Here is an 18642-nt window from a genome sequence, read left to right as displayed (position 1 = left end):
AGTGGAAATTTGAAAGTACAGTAGTCCTAACATTAAAATGAATAAATATTGTTTTAATTTGGAGGGCTGTTTTATTGTTCCATTTTAATGAACATTAGTATGCTTTATGTTTAAAATTTCAAAATTTTATTTATTTATTTATTTATTTATTTATTTATTTATTTATTGTAGGTATGTATTATTTATTTATTTTCGGTATACTTACTTTAAAAAGGCTTTCTCAATTATTACCTTATTGTCTTTGATTTCTCCAATCTAATTTTTTAAAAAATAAGGTCTTTCTTGAGGTCCTCAGTAGAAAATTCTGTAACCAGAGGTATTTTCAGAAACTTAACTGTCGTAATTGGGGAGGGACTCTAGTGTCTGTGTGCCAACCTAATTTAATTTTACTAATCTAGATTAAAATAGTCTAAATTATCTCAGCCATCAATCTCTTTAATTATAATACTTATTGGGAGGCAGTAAGTAGTGGTTGAGATGTTGGGCTCTAGAATCAACTTGCCCAAGTTTGAATCCTGTTTACCCATCTACTATTTGTGTGTTGGGTGAGCTTATTAACATCTCTAATACTTGCTTTCCCTTGTTGTAAAGTGTGAGAAATAGGAATCCTTACCTCATAAGGTTTTTAGGGAATACATGAGATGATTTATCTACAAATCACTTTGCCATATTGTAAGAATGCAGTAAATGATAGTTACCATTATTACTTTGTTTCATTATCATTATTGTAAAACATTACTATTAGAGGTAGGCAGCATCTTTACTTCTCTGAATTAAATTTCTCTCATGGACTTGATCTTTAATGTTTCACCGTCAGAGATGTATTCATTATGTGGTAAACTTTGTTCCATGTGAAAATATAACCTGGGATTTCCCATCGAACTGTGACATCTTGTGGCAAACCACATCTACTTTTTTCTAAATATAAGATTTTGAAAAATATCACCAAGGTGAGAGAAATAAGCAATTTGAGTGGTTGCTGTGGGGAGAAGAGAAACAATAGTAGTAAGGAAGGAGTCAATGCTTTGAAGGAGGGGTTTGGTACCAGCTTTCAAATCTTGCTTTTACAGAAATGAGCATTGTCTGTGCCTTTGTGTGCAGAGTCCCTTCATTCATAGTGATGAGGCCTGGTAGACAGAGGAGAGACTGCAGATTGGTGGGAAAGAGAAAACATTAAGGACAGATTGGAAATCATTCATCCATAGCAGTAAAAATGCTAAGAAATCTGAAGGGCAGAGTAGAAGAACAATAGAAAGGGATGGAACTGGATCTCTTGGTGACATCTGTAGTTCCGTATGTATGCATTGTCTATGTGTATCAAAATAGATGAGGAAAGTCAGCCTTCCCTCAACTAGACTGGCCAGTGATCTTATGCCAAGTCACCAATATACAAGGGTCATCCAACAGCAGCCTCTCAGTGCTGGAGCTCGTCGTAAGCCCAAAAGCTAGAGGTCTGAGTGAAATGATTCCACTTTGTTCAGTCTCCCTTAGAGAGGCAACAGACACTCCAAAGTCCACTAGATTGATGACATAAGGAAGAGAAATTTACCATCTTCACATCCAAGCCCCAAGGTTCATTTTGACACATATTCTGTCAAGTATATATACATGTTAACCTTAGACTTTCTATAGGGAAATAATTCTGATCCATTGGAGAAAATGACATTTCTAATTGAGTCTTATAAAAAATGCCAGGAATATCATAGTCCCAGCAATGCAGGATACTACTAAAAGTTCTTAATCTGGCCTCTGAGCTAGCAAGATTCCAAATCGCATAAACACACTTGGATGAAAGGGGATTGTAGCTCTGCAGTGACAAGGTTTCTCATCTGTAAGCGTCTGAAACATTACCAGTTGAAATGAGATTATGGTGCCTACACTGGATTCCATGGATAAATGGTAAAACTTCATGATCTCCAATCTTGTGAAAGTACAGTTGTTAAGGAGAAATAAAAAGAAAAAATATATATTGATGACTCCAGAACCACCTCCAGGAGATACTTAGACATTTGATGGAAGTGCCTCATTTCTGAACCTGCCTCAGACACCCAATCTATCCCTACAGTATCCCCTAGACTCTCTGTCACTTACATCTGCTGTATGTAGACTTTTCTTATGGTTTGCATTAGCCACTGGAGGTATACTCATACCCTTTTCATGAAAAGAAGTCACAGTTACAGATTTTTAGGTCTAAAAAATACTTCAACTATTACTCGTTTTAATCTATTTTCCCTTGAGATAATGAAAGTCAGGCCCACAGAAGTTAAGCAACTCTTTTAAGTTACTGAATTCACTAGTGATGAAATAGGGACCACAATCACATTGCTTAACTCCTTCCTTACCAGAGGCCATCCCAGACTTCTTGGTAAAGAAGATAGGAAGATCTTTTGTTTGGAATGGAAACTATTTCTGAAACTCTGCATTTGAATACCATCCTGTTGACTAAAATTATTATTCATCTCTTCCACTGTTAGGCGCTTCTCAGACCCTCTCACTTCCCTGACTATATCATGAATTCCATAAGCTGAGAGCTCATGGCTACTATTTCTTTGTGTTTTACCATATTTATAGGATTCTAAGTAAATATTGTGCAGTTTATTTTGACTCTCAACCTTGTCAAGAACACCTACCTCTCTTTCAGCTCTGTGAATTCCACTGACATTTGTAGAAGACCCAGAAAAAAAAAATCTAAATCACTGATGGTTACTAGAAAGCCAGCAAATATTACTGGGTTTAAGTTGAATTCTCTTTTGTTTTGTTTTTGCCAACTTTGCTACAGGAATGGAGAAAAGTAAATAGATCAAAATCAACTCATTGCCATACTATGTGCGCGCATGCGTGTGTGTGTGTGTGTATGTATGTATATATGTATATATATGTATATATGTGTAAATATATATGTATATATATTAGAATATGAGAGGGTGGTTAAAAAGTACATTTAAACATTTCATTTAGCTGGGATGACTTGGGTTTAATGATTTGCAACCTAAACCATTAGAAGTGCCAGTGAGAAAAGAAGACCAATTGAAAATATGAATGTATGTTTATCTCTTTAACAGATAGCAAGAAGGGTTCGGAGGCTAAATATTAATGGACTTATTTTTTTAAAAAACATAGATGAAAGGCTACAAATAAAAAAAACTAATTTCCTTTTTATTACAGATTCTGAATCTAATTTCCTTTTGTCCTTCCTGTGTATTTGGAAATAGGATGTAGCTCTTATTTCCATGTCAGTGCTGTTTAATACTTTCACCCTGGGAGTGGTGTCTGTAGATTTGAGCACCACAAATGCAGAAGGCTGTTAATTACCTATTTTCTTGCACTTCTGTATCAAGTGTCATTCACAGAAACACAGATTAGATGATGATTATTAATTAAAGAGAAATTCCAGTATTCATGTGACTCTTTCAAAGATGACTTAAGGTGATCAGATTTATAAACCACAGAAACCATTTTCATAATTGCCTTTCCCCATTTATCAGTGTATTCACAATGCAATGTTTCAAATCTTATCAAATGTCAAACCATTAAATTTCCCTTACACACTAGTTCTTGCAGGTTTTGTTGTATATATCTCTCTCTCCTTTTTTTCCCAACATTTTATAATGTAGTTCAACCCTAGTCTCTCTGACTAAAATCTTTCCTCTGTCCCTCACACCTCTCTGATTTTATCTTGGCATATACTCCAGGTTTTCTAATGAGAGAAATTAAAAAGCTAAAGCAACCTAAGACTTATCATTACTGGTTTGACAGTGCTTTCAAAGTAACTTAACATACCAAATAAATAAGCCTAATAAGTCAAAAAGACATTCAGAATTTTAATCTTGGGAATTGGCAGATTATAGAAATGCTAAATGTATTCGAATGTTAGCACATTTTGTCCTAGCCATATATATTCTGTATATGAATACATAATACAAATACAGCACATGTACATGTATATATATGTCCAGCAATTAAGATGGGGATGGATGCAAATAACATTATTAGTTGGACAGAGGCACCATACATAGTGGACTGAGCAATGGACTCACTTCTAATTGAATCAGCTGATGAGGCAGGTGATGATTATTAGTATGTTATTACTATAGTATTACGTTACCTGGCTTTTTAAACTCTGAAGCTATATTACCTTGATAAAACTAAAAGCTAAATGTAAATATAGTTTTAAATATAAATAATTTGTAATTTATTCTAGCTCTAAATCTTGACCTTGCCACTTACCTTGGGGAAATCATTTCCTCCTTTATTGTTTTTTTTTTTTCTGGTTTGTTTGCTTAAATATTGGGTTTCATTTTAATTTTCCCCATTAAAGGAGCTAATTCAGGTGAATGATCCCAGCTTAATATCTGATGAGTGAGTCCTCCAACGTTCATTTCATTTCCCCCTTGAAGAAGCTGCAAAATGTGTTAGGTATTTTCAAATCTCAAAAGGAGTCTGACATGGAAGAGAGATGTGATTAAGCCTATGGTTCCATGTGATAATATGAGAAACCAGAAAGCAGAAGGAAACATATCCAGCTCAATATAAGGAGGAACATTACTGTAAAACATGGCTATCCCGGGGCACAGGTAACTTGTGAGTTCCTCCCAAGTACTCTTTCAAACAGCCACATGATCATATAATGGGTGAAATATAGAGGAAACGCTAGCACCGGGAGGCCAACCAGTTTATGTTTCAGGTTTTTCTTTCATATAAACTAGATGATGCTGTGCCCTGTTGCTGCTCCAGAAACGCAAAGACCACTAAGGAAGCAGGCTGTAGTTAGTATAGTAGCCGCAGGGATTGCAAGAGAAAACAACAGGCTTTGACTGCTTAAAGAAGTAAGAAAAATGTAAAGAATCACAGCAATCAGAGCCAAATTTGACCCCAGATTTAACATTGTGAAAAGTTCAGAGACCCCATAAACGGTGAGGGCTTGCTTTTTACTCTGGACCCCTAGGCACACCCAGTCAGACCTGTATATATCCTCCGCCCAGGAACACCCTTCCTTTCCTCTGCCTCTTACGTCTCTGGGCTAGCCTCAAACTAGGTATATTCCCTGTGGGAAGAAGAGGAGGGGAGAAACAAAAGGGGCCCGTGGCAGGCGGAACTTTGTACCTCCAGCTCTCATTCTTATTCTTTAACTCTGAAGGGTAAGGTTAAACCCCCAAACAGATGGAGAAACTTCCTTTGCCCTCCTTTTCTCTCTCTCCTCCCTAGCTTGGCTTTCTCCCAGGCCCCATCAGCTGCTCTTTTTCTCCTCAGCTGCCACCTCTGTGATAAACTTTCACCCAGGCCTGTTGGAGCTCCTTTTTAGGACAGAAGTGTGGCTCCAGGATCTTGCATCATAGGATGTTGCCGATTTGCTTTCTGGTAATGACTGTTCTTGTATTATAGTGACTGCTTCTGCAGCCCAGTTCCGGCTCTTAGCTTTGAGCCATGTTTCTATTGGCCATGCAGTACCTAGGCAATGAATTCCAGCTAATTAGTTCCAATTAATTTTTTACATTCTGGTCCAAGTGGCATGTCCAGTCTCCTTTCCTGGTCTTCCCTACCAAGCTCCCCTTATTCCAGCTGAACTCTTCAGATCTTCTCTACTGAGAATGTGCTTCCCTCTTCTTTCCTTTCTAGCACATATTGACTAGGTGAACTCAAATATCTCCTCCTCCTCTGTGAAATCTCCTCATACTCCCCTGTTCGAAACTAGACAGAAATCCTTCTTTGTTTCCAGGACATTCGGCCATTACTTCTATCATAACACTTGACGTGTTGTGGCTCATGTCTTTGTGAGTTTATCTTCCCTACTTGTTTTCCCCAAAGAATGCTATTCTTTTTGGTATTCACAAAACCTAGCATAGTGTGTGATTCATAGCAAGAACCAATAAATGTTGTCTGAATGAATGAAATAAATAAGTAAATGAATCAGAATATATACTACAGCGTATGCCTTTTTAAACAACTGATCTAAAGGATTAGTCATTAGAGAAAGCTTCAGTAGGCATCTTGCACATCTGGACAATTGTTATGCAAAATATTTACTTAGGAGGCAAAGAGATATTCTCTTTTCCTGTGGAAATATAAAAGGATTTTTGTTTCAAGGAAAATTACATTGAAAAAAAAAAGTAACTGTCTACAGTGCAAGAGACTAAGTTTCTATCTTCAGGGACATTCTCTTGTCTTTTTATATTAGAAGAGTGAATAAGATTTAAACCAAGCAGCCAGTGTGATAATGTTGCCAGACAGCTAATAAAGAGGAAGATTAGAGAGTTGTATAAAATGGCAGGTGCCTCGGCAGATTCCACATCTTAGGCATTAAACACAGAACAAAGTGCTGCTGTTTTCAGAGGACCACCAAAAGTGCTTGCTGTCAGCTTTAGCAGCATGGTGCCAATCTGACTGTGGTGCTCATCTTACCAAAAACAACAGGGAAAAAATAAAGCAGGCAGCAGTAGATGGTACTTGGAACAGAGAGACGGCATCTGAAACAAAACCAAACTCTCGCAAAAGAAAATGAAGAATTATTTCTAGTCGGTCACTTACAGAACATCCTTGGCTTTCACAGAATAGATCATAATGTCTAATCATGTAAAGGATCCCAAAGCATCCTCTTCAGAGGGAGTTAACATTGTGGCTTACTTTCTCTTCCAGTTTCTCAGGGAGTTTAGGATTACTACTCTTTTAAGATAGAAATGAATTGGGTGATATTTGTTCTGCTGACTCATGTGACCAGCAGGGATCATAACCATCTTTATCTACAGAGCAAACACTGAAAATGTTTTGCATTTTTGTACCTCAGGAATATAATTACAATTAATATTTTCTCTTTTGATCTTTCTTTGACAAACCATCTCCTCTTTGGAGATAAAGGCAATGTGGGGAAGAAAGTATGAATATGGGCTAGAAGAGAAGCAGAGAGACAGGTATAAGTTATGCAGTAGAAAAGTTATAGGTTTGGAAAGGAGGAAGACAGAGAAACATTTCTAGCACTTACTAAGTGCTGACCTTTGTGTGCTAAGTGCTTCACAGAGAATATATTACTGTATATATTTGTCTTAAATGAATAACTCAAAGTTAACAAAAATACTAGTGTATATAGTATAAAACATTGTACATAAGACTGATTTTGTATATAAGGCATTAATATCTGCAGAGGACCTTATCGGTTTACACCATAAAACTCAAACAGCCCATCTTATAATGTCTGACTTACTTTCAGGTCTTAGGCTTGTGAGGCAAATCTAGGAGTCCAAATTATTTATAAGAGAGGAGGCTGAGCTTACAAAAAAAAAAAAAAAAGCCGTGGAAACTCCCTAGCCTTTAATCTATATTTAAATAATTACCTTGTATAGTTTAAGTACATGCTAATTATCACATAATAAGTATTTAAATGTGCTAATCTGCTCAACTCTACCCCAAACTAATCGTCAACCCCAAAGACATCTAATGAATGTAGAAATCTCAGAAATTCATCATGAAGACAATAGTAGGAATTTTTTTAATGTACAGTTTGTCTGAAATAAAGGATTTCTTTTTCAGGTGACGATGTCCATATAGTCTTGTCTGACTGGCTAATGCCAGTGAACCCACTGATTGGTGGGAATGATTAATTTGTGAGCCTATCACAGGTCAAATAATGACAAAGTCCTATGTTTCACCTTTTCTAGTCGGTGGTACTGTCTGAGTTTCTTTTTATTGTTAAAGAAACCCAAACCTCTATTAGTTAGCATGACTATTACCTGAAGGCTTATTACTGGGAGCCAAAGATAAGATATGGCCTCCATTGGCTCAAATGGAATTACATCCCAGCAGAGGAGCCGCCCTCTGCAGCTTCCTGGTAAACAATTACTGATTCAGCCTGGTTGCTGGTTTTCTTACATACTGTTCCTTCTCTCCATTTTCTCAGCCTTAATTTAGTTCTCCCTCCCAGTAGGACCACTGCTTGCCTATCTCAGTTATTTCACTGTTCATTTACCTGAGAGTCAGCTGGGCATGGGCTCTGGAGGTGAACTATCCCGAGTCGAAGCCCTGTTTTGCCACTTACTGTGTATGTCTTTGGAAAAGTTGCATAAAATCCCTAACTTGGAGTTTTCTTGCCCATAACATGCGGATGCATCCTAAGAGTTTCATGAATATTAAATAGGATAATCCGTTTACCGTGCTTGATGTGCAGTAGGTACTCCTTTGGTATTGTTACCACAATTCTGTGATTATGCTGGGTTGGGGAAGAGATGCATAAGTGGTTTCCAAACTCACAGTTTCTCTGCACTTTGACCATATGAATAAGCAGTTCCCTTGAGTTCTGACTTAGAAAATAAAAATGCAACAGACATCTCTTCTTTTGTTCAGATGCTGGGAGAATTAGAACCAAATTAATACCATCAGATTTAAAAACTTTTCAAAACACTGTTTTAATTGATTTTAGCTGTTAGAAGAATTACAGTCCAAGTCAAAGCCAAGTGACTTTTCTTGAAGGCTTAGTTCTTCCGTTACTCAGTCTTTGTTCTTGCTTTACCTATAATTGCACAATGTTCATTGGTATTTGACTTTTATATTCCTCAAATCCTTTTGAAACAAAACAATGAAACCATTACTCAAGCGTCCAGAAGTTCTGGTTTCTCTCTTTCATTCCTCTCCTCTTCCCTTTCTTTTCCTTCGCTTCCTCCCTTACCTTCCCCCTCCCCTCTCCTTTCTTCCCTCCCCTCCCCTTTCTTTCCCTTCCCTTCTCTCCTCCCTTCCCCTGTCCCTTCCTCTGTCCCTTCCCCTGTCTCTTTTCCCCTTCCTTACCCCCTTTCCCCCCTCCTCCTCCCCACTCCTCCCCCCTGCCCCTCATATAGGGCACTTAGGAAAATGATTCAGTTAGTTCGGTCTATACCAGTTCCCTGTGGGACCTTTTTAAAGTGCATATTCCTGTGTCCAACTCTAGAGATTCTGATTCTATAGATCAGAGTGGAGCCAGGGATCTGTATCTTTTTTAATAAATACTATTCATCCAGAACATTCAAATTGAACATTCTGCCATTATTGATAAGCAAGTAGGAAAGAGATGGAAATGAATCTGGCTTCCAAATCAGACTCAGTCACCATCCATGTGACCTTAGAAAATCACCCAACCTGTCTATGATTCAGTTTATTCATCTTTAAAAGATACAGAAATCTATAAAGTCTGTCTACCTAAATCATAAAGTTTCTATAAAAATAAATGAAATAATATCTGAAACAGGAAGAAAAAAATCTATTAAGTAATTAAATGACCATCTTGTTTCACAATCTAGGAATAGGATAATATAACTTTTTACAGGCAGGTAACTGTTTTGTTTTGTTTTGTTTTTTATTTTAAAAATCAGGGCCCCATATGTGAACTAACCCCTCCAGATGGAATAGATATACGGGATCTTGAACAGTGTGTTAAACCACAAGTCATGACTCATTAGGGGACTATAAAACAGTTTGGTGGTGACTCCAGCATTTTTAAAACAGGATAGGATAGGATAGGATAGGATAGGATAGGATAGGATAGGATAGAAAGGGAAGAGAGGGGAAGGCTAAGACAAGGTAGAAACTATCATAGCACCTTGCCCGTAGGAAGGAGTTTCGAGTAGCGTCTCTGATAGTTAAATGTATTTGTCTTTGTGCTCTCCTGTATCCTTCCCCTGCTTCCCTCCAGCTGATCCCTATATATTCTGACTCGTGTTTGGACATCATACTTAGGAATGAAAGAGGTGAGGTTGTGGCTGGCATTGGAAGCACAGCAGAGTAGCCTGCAAACAGCATCCATGGGTGAGATGGTGTGAGAGAATCAAGAATATAGCGGGAAGGGCAGGAGAATATGTGCATCTCTGTTGCCCTCAAGAATCTTATGGAAGGCACTAGACTTCTCAGATCATGTAGAAAGGAGTGCTGGAGCAGCTTCATTTGGAAATAAGTAGATAAAATATCCTAGAAAGCTGGAAGAGGTGGGCAATCCGCTTGTGTGTACAAACGTTGTAATTATAAAGCACACTGGTGAGGGAAGGTAATACTTTGCTGGAGTTACTCTTTCTTTGGTGTACCACTCACTCTCCTATTCCCCAACTACCTCTATTGAAACCAAAGTCTGGGGCTACGATGAAGCATAGAGTTTTTCTCTGGCTGCCAGGTTAAGGGAGTAATGCTCTACCACCTAAGAGTGAGGCTTGTAATTTATATTTTCCCATTACAACAAAAACAAATAAAACCCTGTTGTTCTAACCTAGTAGCTAGGTACAGTTAAAATAATAAATTCTGTGCACTATTCAGTGTTTACACTAATGACCATCACTTTGTAAGTGCATATTATATGCTAAGGAGGCTCCAACTATAATCTCTGGTCTACTGGAAGCTCAGGAGAAAAGTTGTAGTGTTGATGCTTTATAGATGATCTTACTGGAGCTCAGAGAAATTAACTAATTAACCTCAATTCACATGAGTGGCAAATGATAAAAGCAGGACTCACACCTAGGTCTCTATGGAACTTGCAGCTACATCTCACTGCCTCAGGTAATAGACCAGTTTCAGAAGGTCATCGCCATACAGAACACTGATTCTAGGAGGGAAGTGTGCCTGCAAAGTCAAGCAATTAAGCAAAATGCAAGTGTGCATTACCTGGTCAATTTCTGCTGTGAAGGCTCAATGTTTCAACATCTTCATTTTGTAACTATCTGCAATGTGTATGCATTGTACCTTTTTTTTCTCTGTGGATTCTAAAGGGACTTGAAGAAAAAGAGCAACTGCTCATTCTTTGCTCTTTTAAATATTAATTTTGTGTCACACTCCATAAATCTATTTGCATCCTGTCATCTAAATACTAGTGATTGAGATGAAAAAAGCATCATGCTAAAAAATGTATTTCTGATTACACGGAACATAATTAGGAAAGAAATAATTTCACATATTTTTGTAATTTCAGAGCCAGGGGTAGGGCAGGTGTGTGGGTATCTGAGAGGTGGGGGTTACTCTGGGATCCATGTTTTGTTTGTTTGCATTTTGCAGTTAAGAAGGTTGATGTTAATTTTATCCAGAAATTATGCTGTATGGAAGGAGGTATCACTTGGAGAGAGTACAGTATTCTTTGGGCAACTTACCCCCAAATCTGTTTGCTGTGCACATCCTGTGAGGGTTCAGATGAAAGAAAGGGTGAGGCAGTTGGGGTGGACTCTCAGAACTCTGGCAGTCTGGGAAGGGGGCACTTCTCCCCAGTTCTTGTCCACATTGCATGGCTGAGAGCAGTTTGCTCACTCCCCTTCCCAAACTGGGAGAGGTGTAGGACATGTCCTCCCTCCCTGTAGTTGATGCTTTTGGAAGCAGAGTTTTGGGTTAGGTAGAGGAAATAGGCAACAGAACTGCTGATTTTCAAGGGCATCTAACACATGAAAATTTGCATTCTGTGATCCTCCTCAATCTCCCTGGTGTCTCGGAACAATCTGGAATTAGCAAGCCTTGACAACAGCTAATGAGAGTGAACAGACACACAGATTCCCCTTTTGCAGTGGTTGGATTGGATTCAACCTTTACAAGACAGGCAAATCAGCCCAAATAACCTCTTTCTGGAATGAATAAAAAGATTTCCTCACCTCAAGTGTGCTAAGAAGGGAGTCAGTAAAGAAACTGAGCTATAATAATGACCATAGCAGCTAAGACTCTGACACCGGCCATATAGTTTTCACGTCCGCCCTAGAGCATGGGTACCATCTTTCCCGCCACCTGCATCAGCATCTTCCCCATTTCATAAATAAGGGAACTGAAGCACAGACGGGTTACGTTTTCTTCCTTTGGCCCACATACCTACTCCAGGAGTCTTGGGCCCAGCTACTGTATCTTTCTCACCATCAGAGCAAGAATGGCAAAGTGCACATTTGAATTCTGAGCTTCTTTGACAAAGGGCCCTCATCTTGAAACCCATGGGAAAGGGCTTGGTTACATTTCATCACATTTGGGGCAGAGTATCTGGTGAACCGTTCTTTCCGTTTATGACTCATCAGTTGAAAACTAAGGATTTAGCATCCGCTACAAACTAGACACTGTTATGTATGACAGGAAATATTGCTTGGTGGCTGACGTGGACCCTGGAGCAGGCCTCCTGGTTTAGAATCCAGTTGTGGATTCAGTTCTTCCCAGTTGTGACCCTGGAAAAATACCTTTGTGCTCCTCAGTTTTATCATCTAAAATTAGAGATAATAATTATACCTTCTTCATAGGGCTGTTACAGGAATCAACTAAGTTAATTAATGCAAATCAATTAAAATAGCGCTTGGCACAAAGTAAGAACTCAGTAACTTTTATTGTTATAGCTACTACACTGTGCTATTTTTCACCAAAAAAAAAAAAAAAAAAAGGAAAATGGTTTTGATAGTTTGTTTTAATAGTCTAGATGAAGAGAGAAATATATTACTCTAAGTCTATTCTTTTTATGAAATTAGTTGAAATTTTAAAACATTAATTAAAATCACTACAAATGTTAAAACTTTCATTAGTTACCCTTTTGTGTCCAAAAATGCATATAGACTTTTTAAATTTCTTAATTTAATTTATTTAATGGATATTGCTGATATATATCAATTCCCTACTAGGTTCTGGGAACAGAGAATGAAAACTCTTACACAAAATTTGTAGAATCCTTGTTCTGTGAGAGTTCCCCACTCTTCCACTTGATGTCTTTTTGAAAACATTAACATGAAATTGTAATTAACACTGAACCTGTCTGTAAGTGATGCTGTATAATGCAAGAAAAAATGATACCTCATTATTGTTTGACATATCATTTACTACATTTCTGCAGTTCATTTGCTCAGAGTAAAAAAACATTATCTAAAGTGAAAATGTTGCTATATGACTATCTCTAACCCAATTCTTGCTTATATTAATTGTTTCCACTCAAAGAGATTTCTGACTTTTGAAACACAGCAAATTTAAGATTCTGTTTTGGAGTATTTGTCATATGAAAACCCAACCTGTCTTATATACATGTTATATATACTGTTTCTAACCCTGGATATTTGCTCTACTTCTAAATTAATTTAATCTTATGCCATATAATGGAATTATTTTCTTGAAAAGACCAAGAAGTGTCTGTCTCTCAAGTAAAATAGTAATTTTTATTTGTTTGCTTTACTTCTGTAGCTGAAGAGTGTCTAGAAGCTTACCCAGTAGAAGGCTGTATTTTCTGGTTGTTCCCATTTTACAGATGGTTAATTTAAAACCTGAAGGATAAGTAAGCACAACTCACTTTGCAAACTTGAAAGATCCATACATTATTAGAAGGTTTAAAGTACTTAATCTGTTTTAACTACTCATCATCCCGAGTGTTCACCAAGATCTCTGTTTCTGGAATAAATGGCAACAAATCATATATTCTGCTCTGGAATACATTAGTATATTCATTTAGGGACATTGGTTGCATGGGAGCCTAGCTATGTCTATTTAAATAAACACAATTTTACCTTCAAGTTAGTATATAGCACATTTTAAATTCTTGGAGCAGTTTTTACTCCCATTTCTGTATTTGTTCCAAGACATATGTCATCACTCAGTGGAAGAAGTAAACTTATCCCGTGTTCCTCCAGAGGTTAGAAATAGGATCTAATAGTAAAAGCTGCTAGGGGAAACATTTCAGCTCAGTAGAAGGATGAGCTTTCTAATAATTCAAGTGGTCTCTGGCATTAGATATGGTCTGGATTTGAGGGGATTTTTTTTTTTTTTTACATAGACCAAAATGTGATGGTTTAAAATCTGTTCAAGGAAATGTCCCAGCTATTTTTTTTAAATTTAATCCACCATGGTCCTAAATTATTCACATTACTTTGTATTTCTAAATCAATTGTAGAATTGGTTTGATAATCTCCAAAATACATTAAGCATAGTGATTACTAATATAGTGTGTCAGTGGGATAAATTTGAAAGTAGTAAAGTTTGGAAATATTGAGGGTTTTTTTGGTTATTTTTGGACGTCAATTTTTTCTAATAAGTGGACATAGTATGTCCCTCCAAAGATATCCTATCTAACAGTGTAGTAGTGACCACTATTGCATTATGGGCAGTATTGTTATCGACCTTATTCAGGCAGACACTGGGTGATTATCACTTAGAAATGTGGTTCAGGATAACTCAAGTGTCAGGACTTTGATTATCTGATTTCTACATTTCGTTGTAACTCTAGGATTTTGTTTTGATTGTGGAAGTTTGTATCTAGCCTAACATTGTTTTCCGGGGAAAAAACACCTGCATAGTGCAGTGGTTAAAAGCACCAGCTTTATGGTAAAACCAACAGACCTGGGATCTGATCCTTGCTGCCAGCTGGACGACCAGAAGGCACTTATTCAGCTTTCTCGCGGACAGTTTCTGTAGCTGCAGAAGAACCAAATCTGGCAAGTGAGTGGTGTAGACCAAGTGCATATGTGTAAAAATATCTCATGTGTAGTGGCTGTTCAAAATGTGAATTGGGTCTGTGTCTAAAGAATTGGGAACCTGTGTCTTTCAAAGGACAGGGAGAAAAATAATTGAGACATGAACGCTGGTTGGAGCTAGGAAAACAGCTGTGATCTCCAATGATTTGTTTCCATAGTGTCTATAGTGTCTATAGTGTCATTTGACCACTTTGACACATATTTAGTTTATGACATCCAGAAACAAATGTCTTTGTGACAGATGTATGACAGTTACAACACTTTGACAATTGTATGGAAGAGGGGTTTATGATTCATTGCTTTCTTTCAGAGATAATTCCATAATCTATCATTAGATCAATCGCTCTTTACAGATGCTAGAAGTGATTAAACATCCAACTAAACACTATAAACATGATTGCAATTTCCTGCAAATCTGCTTTCTATCACATAATCTCTCAGTTCATATTTATCACTCTCTGTCAGGCCAAATTCATCTGACCAGTAAAGGTTTGCTTGCACATTTGTGTGGCATGATGGTACCCATGCTTGTGGCAATAAATTAAAGCTCTGCTGATAGATGTTTCCTCTTCATGCACATATACACATGCCTTTATGCAGGCCACGTTTCCCAAGGAGTACAGTGTGAGTTTTACGTGCTGAAACTACACAAAACAAGTCTTTCTTAGCCTGGGGTTTCGATTCTTCACCGGGAATCCTTGTGGGGCCTGCTGATCAGCATGCAGAACTGAGTTCCAGAGAAGTACACAGAGATCTCTAGGGATCTCATTGCATCTGTAGAGGGAGAAAGGCTCCATATGTAATTCCACAGACCCATCCTCACTTGCTCTCCTGAAGAAACCTTTTGTTACTTCAGAAGTGAAAATAGATGTATGTTTCTCCTGGTGTCTAATACCTTTTGGCAGAGAATGCAGAAATGCTCAGCAGTTTACTGTAGGGGTCACATGTTATTTTGGAAAGGATAACTTTTCGGAACAACACATGCTCATACACATACACACAGAGAGGTACGTTTGGGATCTGAGATTGGTAATGAATCCTGGAGTGATGAGAGAAATAATAGACGAAATATCAAGACAGGCAAGTAGCATTATAGATGTGAGTGCCTAAGAGTGATATGTTTATCTTTTTTTAATGACTTATTTTAAGTTTATTTTGTTTTTTTTATTTTGAGAGAGACAGAGAGAGCGAACAGAGGAGGGGCAGAGATAAAGGGAGGCAGAATCCCAAGCAGGCTCCACACTGTCAGAGCAGAACCCAATGTGGGGCTTGAACCCACGAACTGTGAGATCATGACTTGGGCTAAAATCAAGAGTCAGATGTTTGACTGAACCACCCAGGTGCCCCTAGACTGATATGTTTAAAAGACCAGTTTCCTCTAGATTAAAGTTAGAGTGGATTTCTGTTTCTATTAGAGGCAGCTTCAGAATTTCCTGGGTAGGTCTGTTGGCACCATTTATAAGCGAGAGCCCATTTCCTTCTGGACGTGAGTTAAATCATGGTGGGAACTGCCACATTCACATGGCTCCAGTTTACAGTATGAATTCAGCAATATGAAGTAGGACACTGCTCTGGTTCCAGTTGGCATTTCACTTTCTACATGATATCATTAGATTCTATTTGGCTGCTTTTAGCTGTTTACAGTATATCTTATATCGAATTTATTGTGAATTAGGAGTTGATAGATGCAAAGCTGTATTAGAAGAATTTTCAATGTGAATTTATATGATAGGACAAATTTTTTTTAAAAAGACTGTAAGAAACTCTTACTCTTTGAAATGCATAAGTTGTTTGCTATTTGGTCAAACAAGGAGATAAAATTTCTGTGAAGCTATATTGTAATCTGGATGTTGCAGATATTTAAAGTGACAAAAAAAATAGCTTGCAAGATATTGTTTTAAAAACTCATTGCACCCTCTTTGTCTTGAGCAGGAGTTTTGGCATTTCACTTTAAAAGCTACTGTTTGAAGATTGATGTATTTATGACTTGAGAGAATTTAAAAATATAATTGCATTTAGATTTCTGAAGTCTTAGAACTTCTAAAGACAAGACACAATCATTGGGCTATGTAATTTTAGAGTCATAGGTAGTATTTATGACATTTTTATGGGCCTATGCCTTATTTGCTTTATATTTCTTTGAGTAAGAAGTTAAACTTATTTTCATATTTACCATAAAATAAAGCAAAATTAATAATAATTAGCATCAGGGCACCTGGCTTGCTTAGTCCATAGAGCATGTGACTCTTCATCTCTGAGTCATAAGTTTGAGCCCCACATTGGGCACAGAGTTTACTTTAGAAAAAAATAATAACAGGGGCGCCTGGGTGGCTCAGTTCGCTAGGCAACTGACTTCGGCTCAGGTCATGATCTCACAGTTTGTGAGTTTAAGCCCCGCGTTGGACTCTGTGCTGACAGCTCAGAGCCTGGAACCTGCTTCAGATTCTGTGTCTCCCCCTCTCTCTACCCCTCCCCTGCTCACACTCTGTGTCTCTCTGTCTCTTAATAATAAATAAACGTTAAAAAAAATTAAAAAATAGTAATAACAATGAATATCACCCTGGGGCATCCTTGTATTTCCCAAATTTATTGGTGTGAGCACTATCCCCCTAAAAGAAAAAGCTTATACTATATATTTGGAAAAACACAATGATGGGTCTTAGCAATTTTAATCGGAATTTTTATGATGTGAACGACGTATAATATTTACACTTTCATGAAAGATTTCTTTTACAGGTCACAATCCCTGTTTTTTTTTTTTTTTAAGTTTATTTATTTTGAGATAGAGAGCAAGCAGGGGAGGGGCAGAGATAGAGAGAAAGAGGGAGAAAGAGAATCCCAAGCAGGCTCCACACTGTCATTGTAGAGCCCAGTGTGGGACTTGAATTCACAAACCGTAAGATTGTGACCTGAACCAAAATCTAGAGACAGTTGCTTAACCCACTGAGCCACCCAGGCACCTCACAATCCCTGCTTATATTCACTGTACCTATAATCCTATGATTTATTTATTTACTTAGAGCCTTGCAAAGTAATTAGGCTTTCAAGAATAACCTATTCCACTTTGTTGAGGATCAGTGTCATACTTACATCCAAACCTTTTAATCAATATTTTCATAAACAATAATGTTTAGCAACCTCAAGAGAGGAACAACATAAAGTGGAAACATCCTTGAGCTGGGCAGGAGACTTCACACTTGTCAGTAGTTAACACACAGCACTCTGGGCGTTTGTAATCACTGGGTCAGTATCTGTCTTGCCACTTGAGAGTTTCTCAACCTTGAATGCTCATTGGAATGATTTCATATCTTTAACAAAACAATACTGATGCCTGGGTGGTACTCTACAAATTCTAGAGTGGGGTCTGGAGATCAAGGTTTTTAAAATCCAGTAACCTAGAATACTCTAACATGACCCAGGAAAACCATGCACTTGACTGCAAGGTTAGTGACAGGAGGACCTTCTCTTCCATGAATAACTCAATGTCTGGTACAGTGTAGAGTCTAAATATTGAACGATGGATGGATGGATGGATGAATGAATAGATGGATGGATGGGTGGGTGGGTGGTTTGGGGCAACTTAACTTATCTTTGTGAATCTTGGGTATATAGATCTTTTAGTATGTATATCAAATAGGTTGACCTAAAAATCTCTTCCTTTCACTCAGGTGAATTATCTGAGAGACTATAGTAAGGTGCCTATCTAGTCATTATCTTCTAATTTAAAAGGATCTTAAAGGTTGCAACTGGGATTCTCAATGTATCCAATAAAGCCTGTAATAAGTTTAATAGGTTTTGCTAAATTAAATTATGTATTTTATCAACTCCCCTGTAAGAACTTTTATTTTTTATTCTTTTAGATGAACCATGGATTAACGTGGTATATCCTAAAATACCTGTTTTTTCCTTGGAAAACAACATGAAGTTTATATTTTTCATCTGTAAAAATTATTCTTTTAGTTTCTGATAGGTCCAGAAATCTGTGGAAGATGCCTTCAGCTATCCAAAATACTCAGTGATTTGTTTTAAGAAACATTCATTTTAACTAATCCTTCGCCATTGTCACCATTGAGCAGTTGGCAGTCTTAAGAGTCACAGAAATATTCAAACTTTATATTTAATGAGCCCTGTTTGGAAATTCATGTGTATGGTCCACATTAGTGATTATATTATAACAATGAAAGTCAAAAGAGTTTGCTTTGCTGAAAGAGTATTGGACAAAGCTCAGTTTTAAGTTCAT

The 18642-nt window shown here is 37.4% G+C and overlaps 1 protein-coding gene across 6 annotated transcripts in view; it reads left to right on the top strand.

Annotated features, from left to right (window-relative positions):
- Nucleotides 1-18642, top strand: part of LINGO2 (leucine rich repeat and Ig domain containing 2) — a 1160577-nt gene that overhangs the window by 772944 nt on the left and 368991 nt on the right. The window lies entirely within an intron of this gene.

This window comes from Leopardus geoffroyi, chromosome D4 (assembly GCF_018350155.1).
Source record: "Leopardus geoffroyi isolate Oge1 chromosome D4, O.geoffroyi_Oge1_pat1.0, whole genome shotgun sequence".
Taxonomy (NCBI): Eukaryota; Metazoa; Chordata; class Mammalia; order Carnivora; family Felidae; genus Leopardus; species Leopardus geoffroyi.
This window is presented reverse-complemented; position numbering and strand designations above follow the sequence as displayed.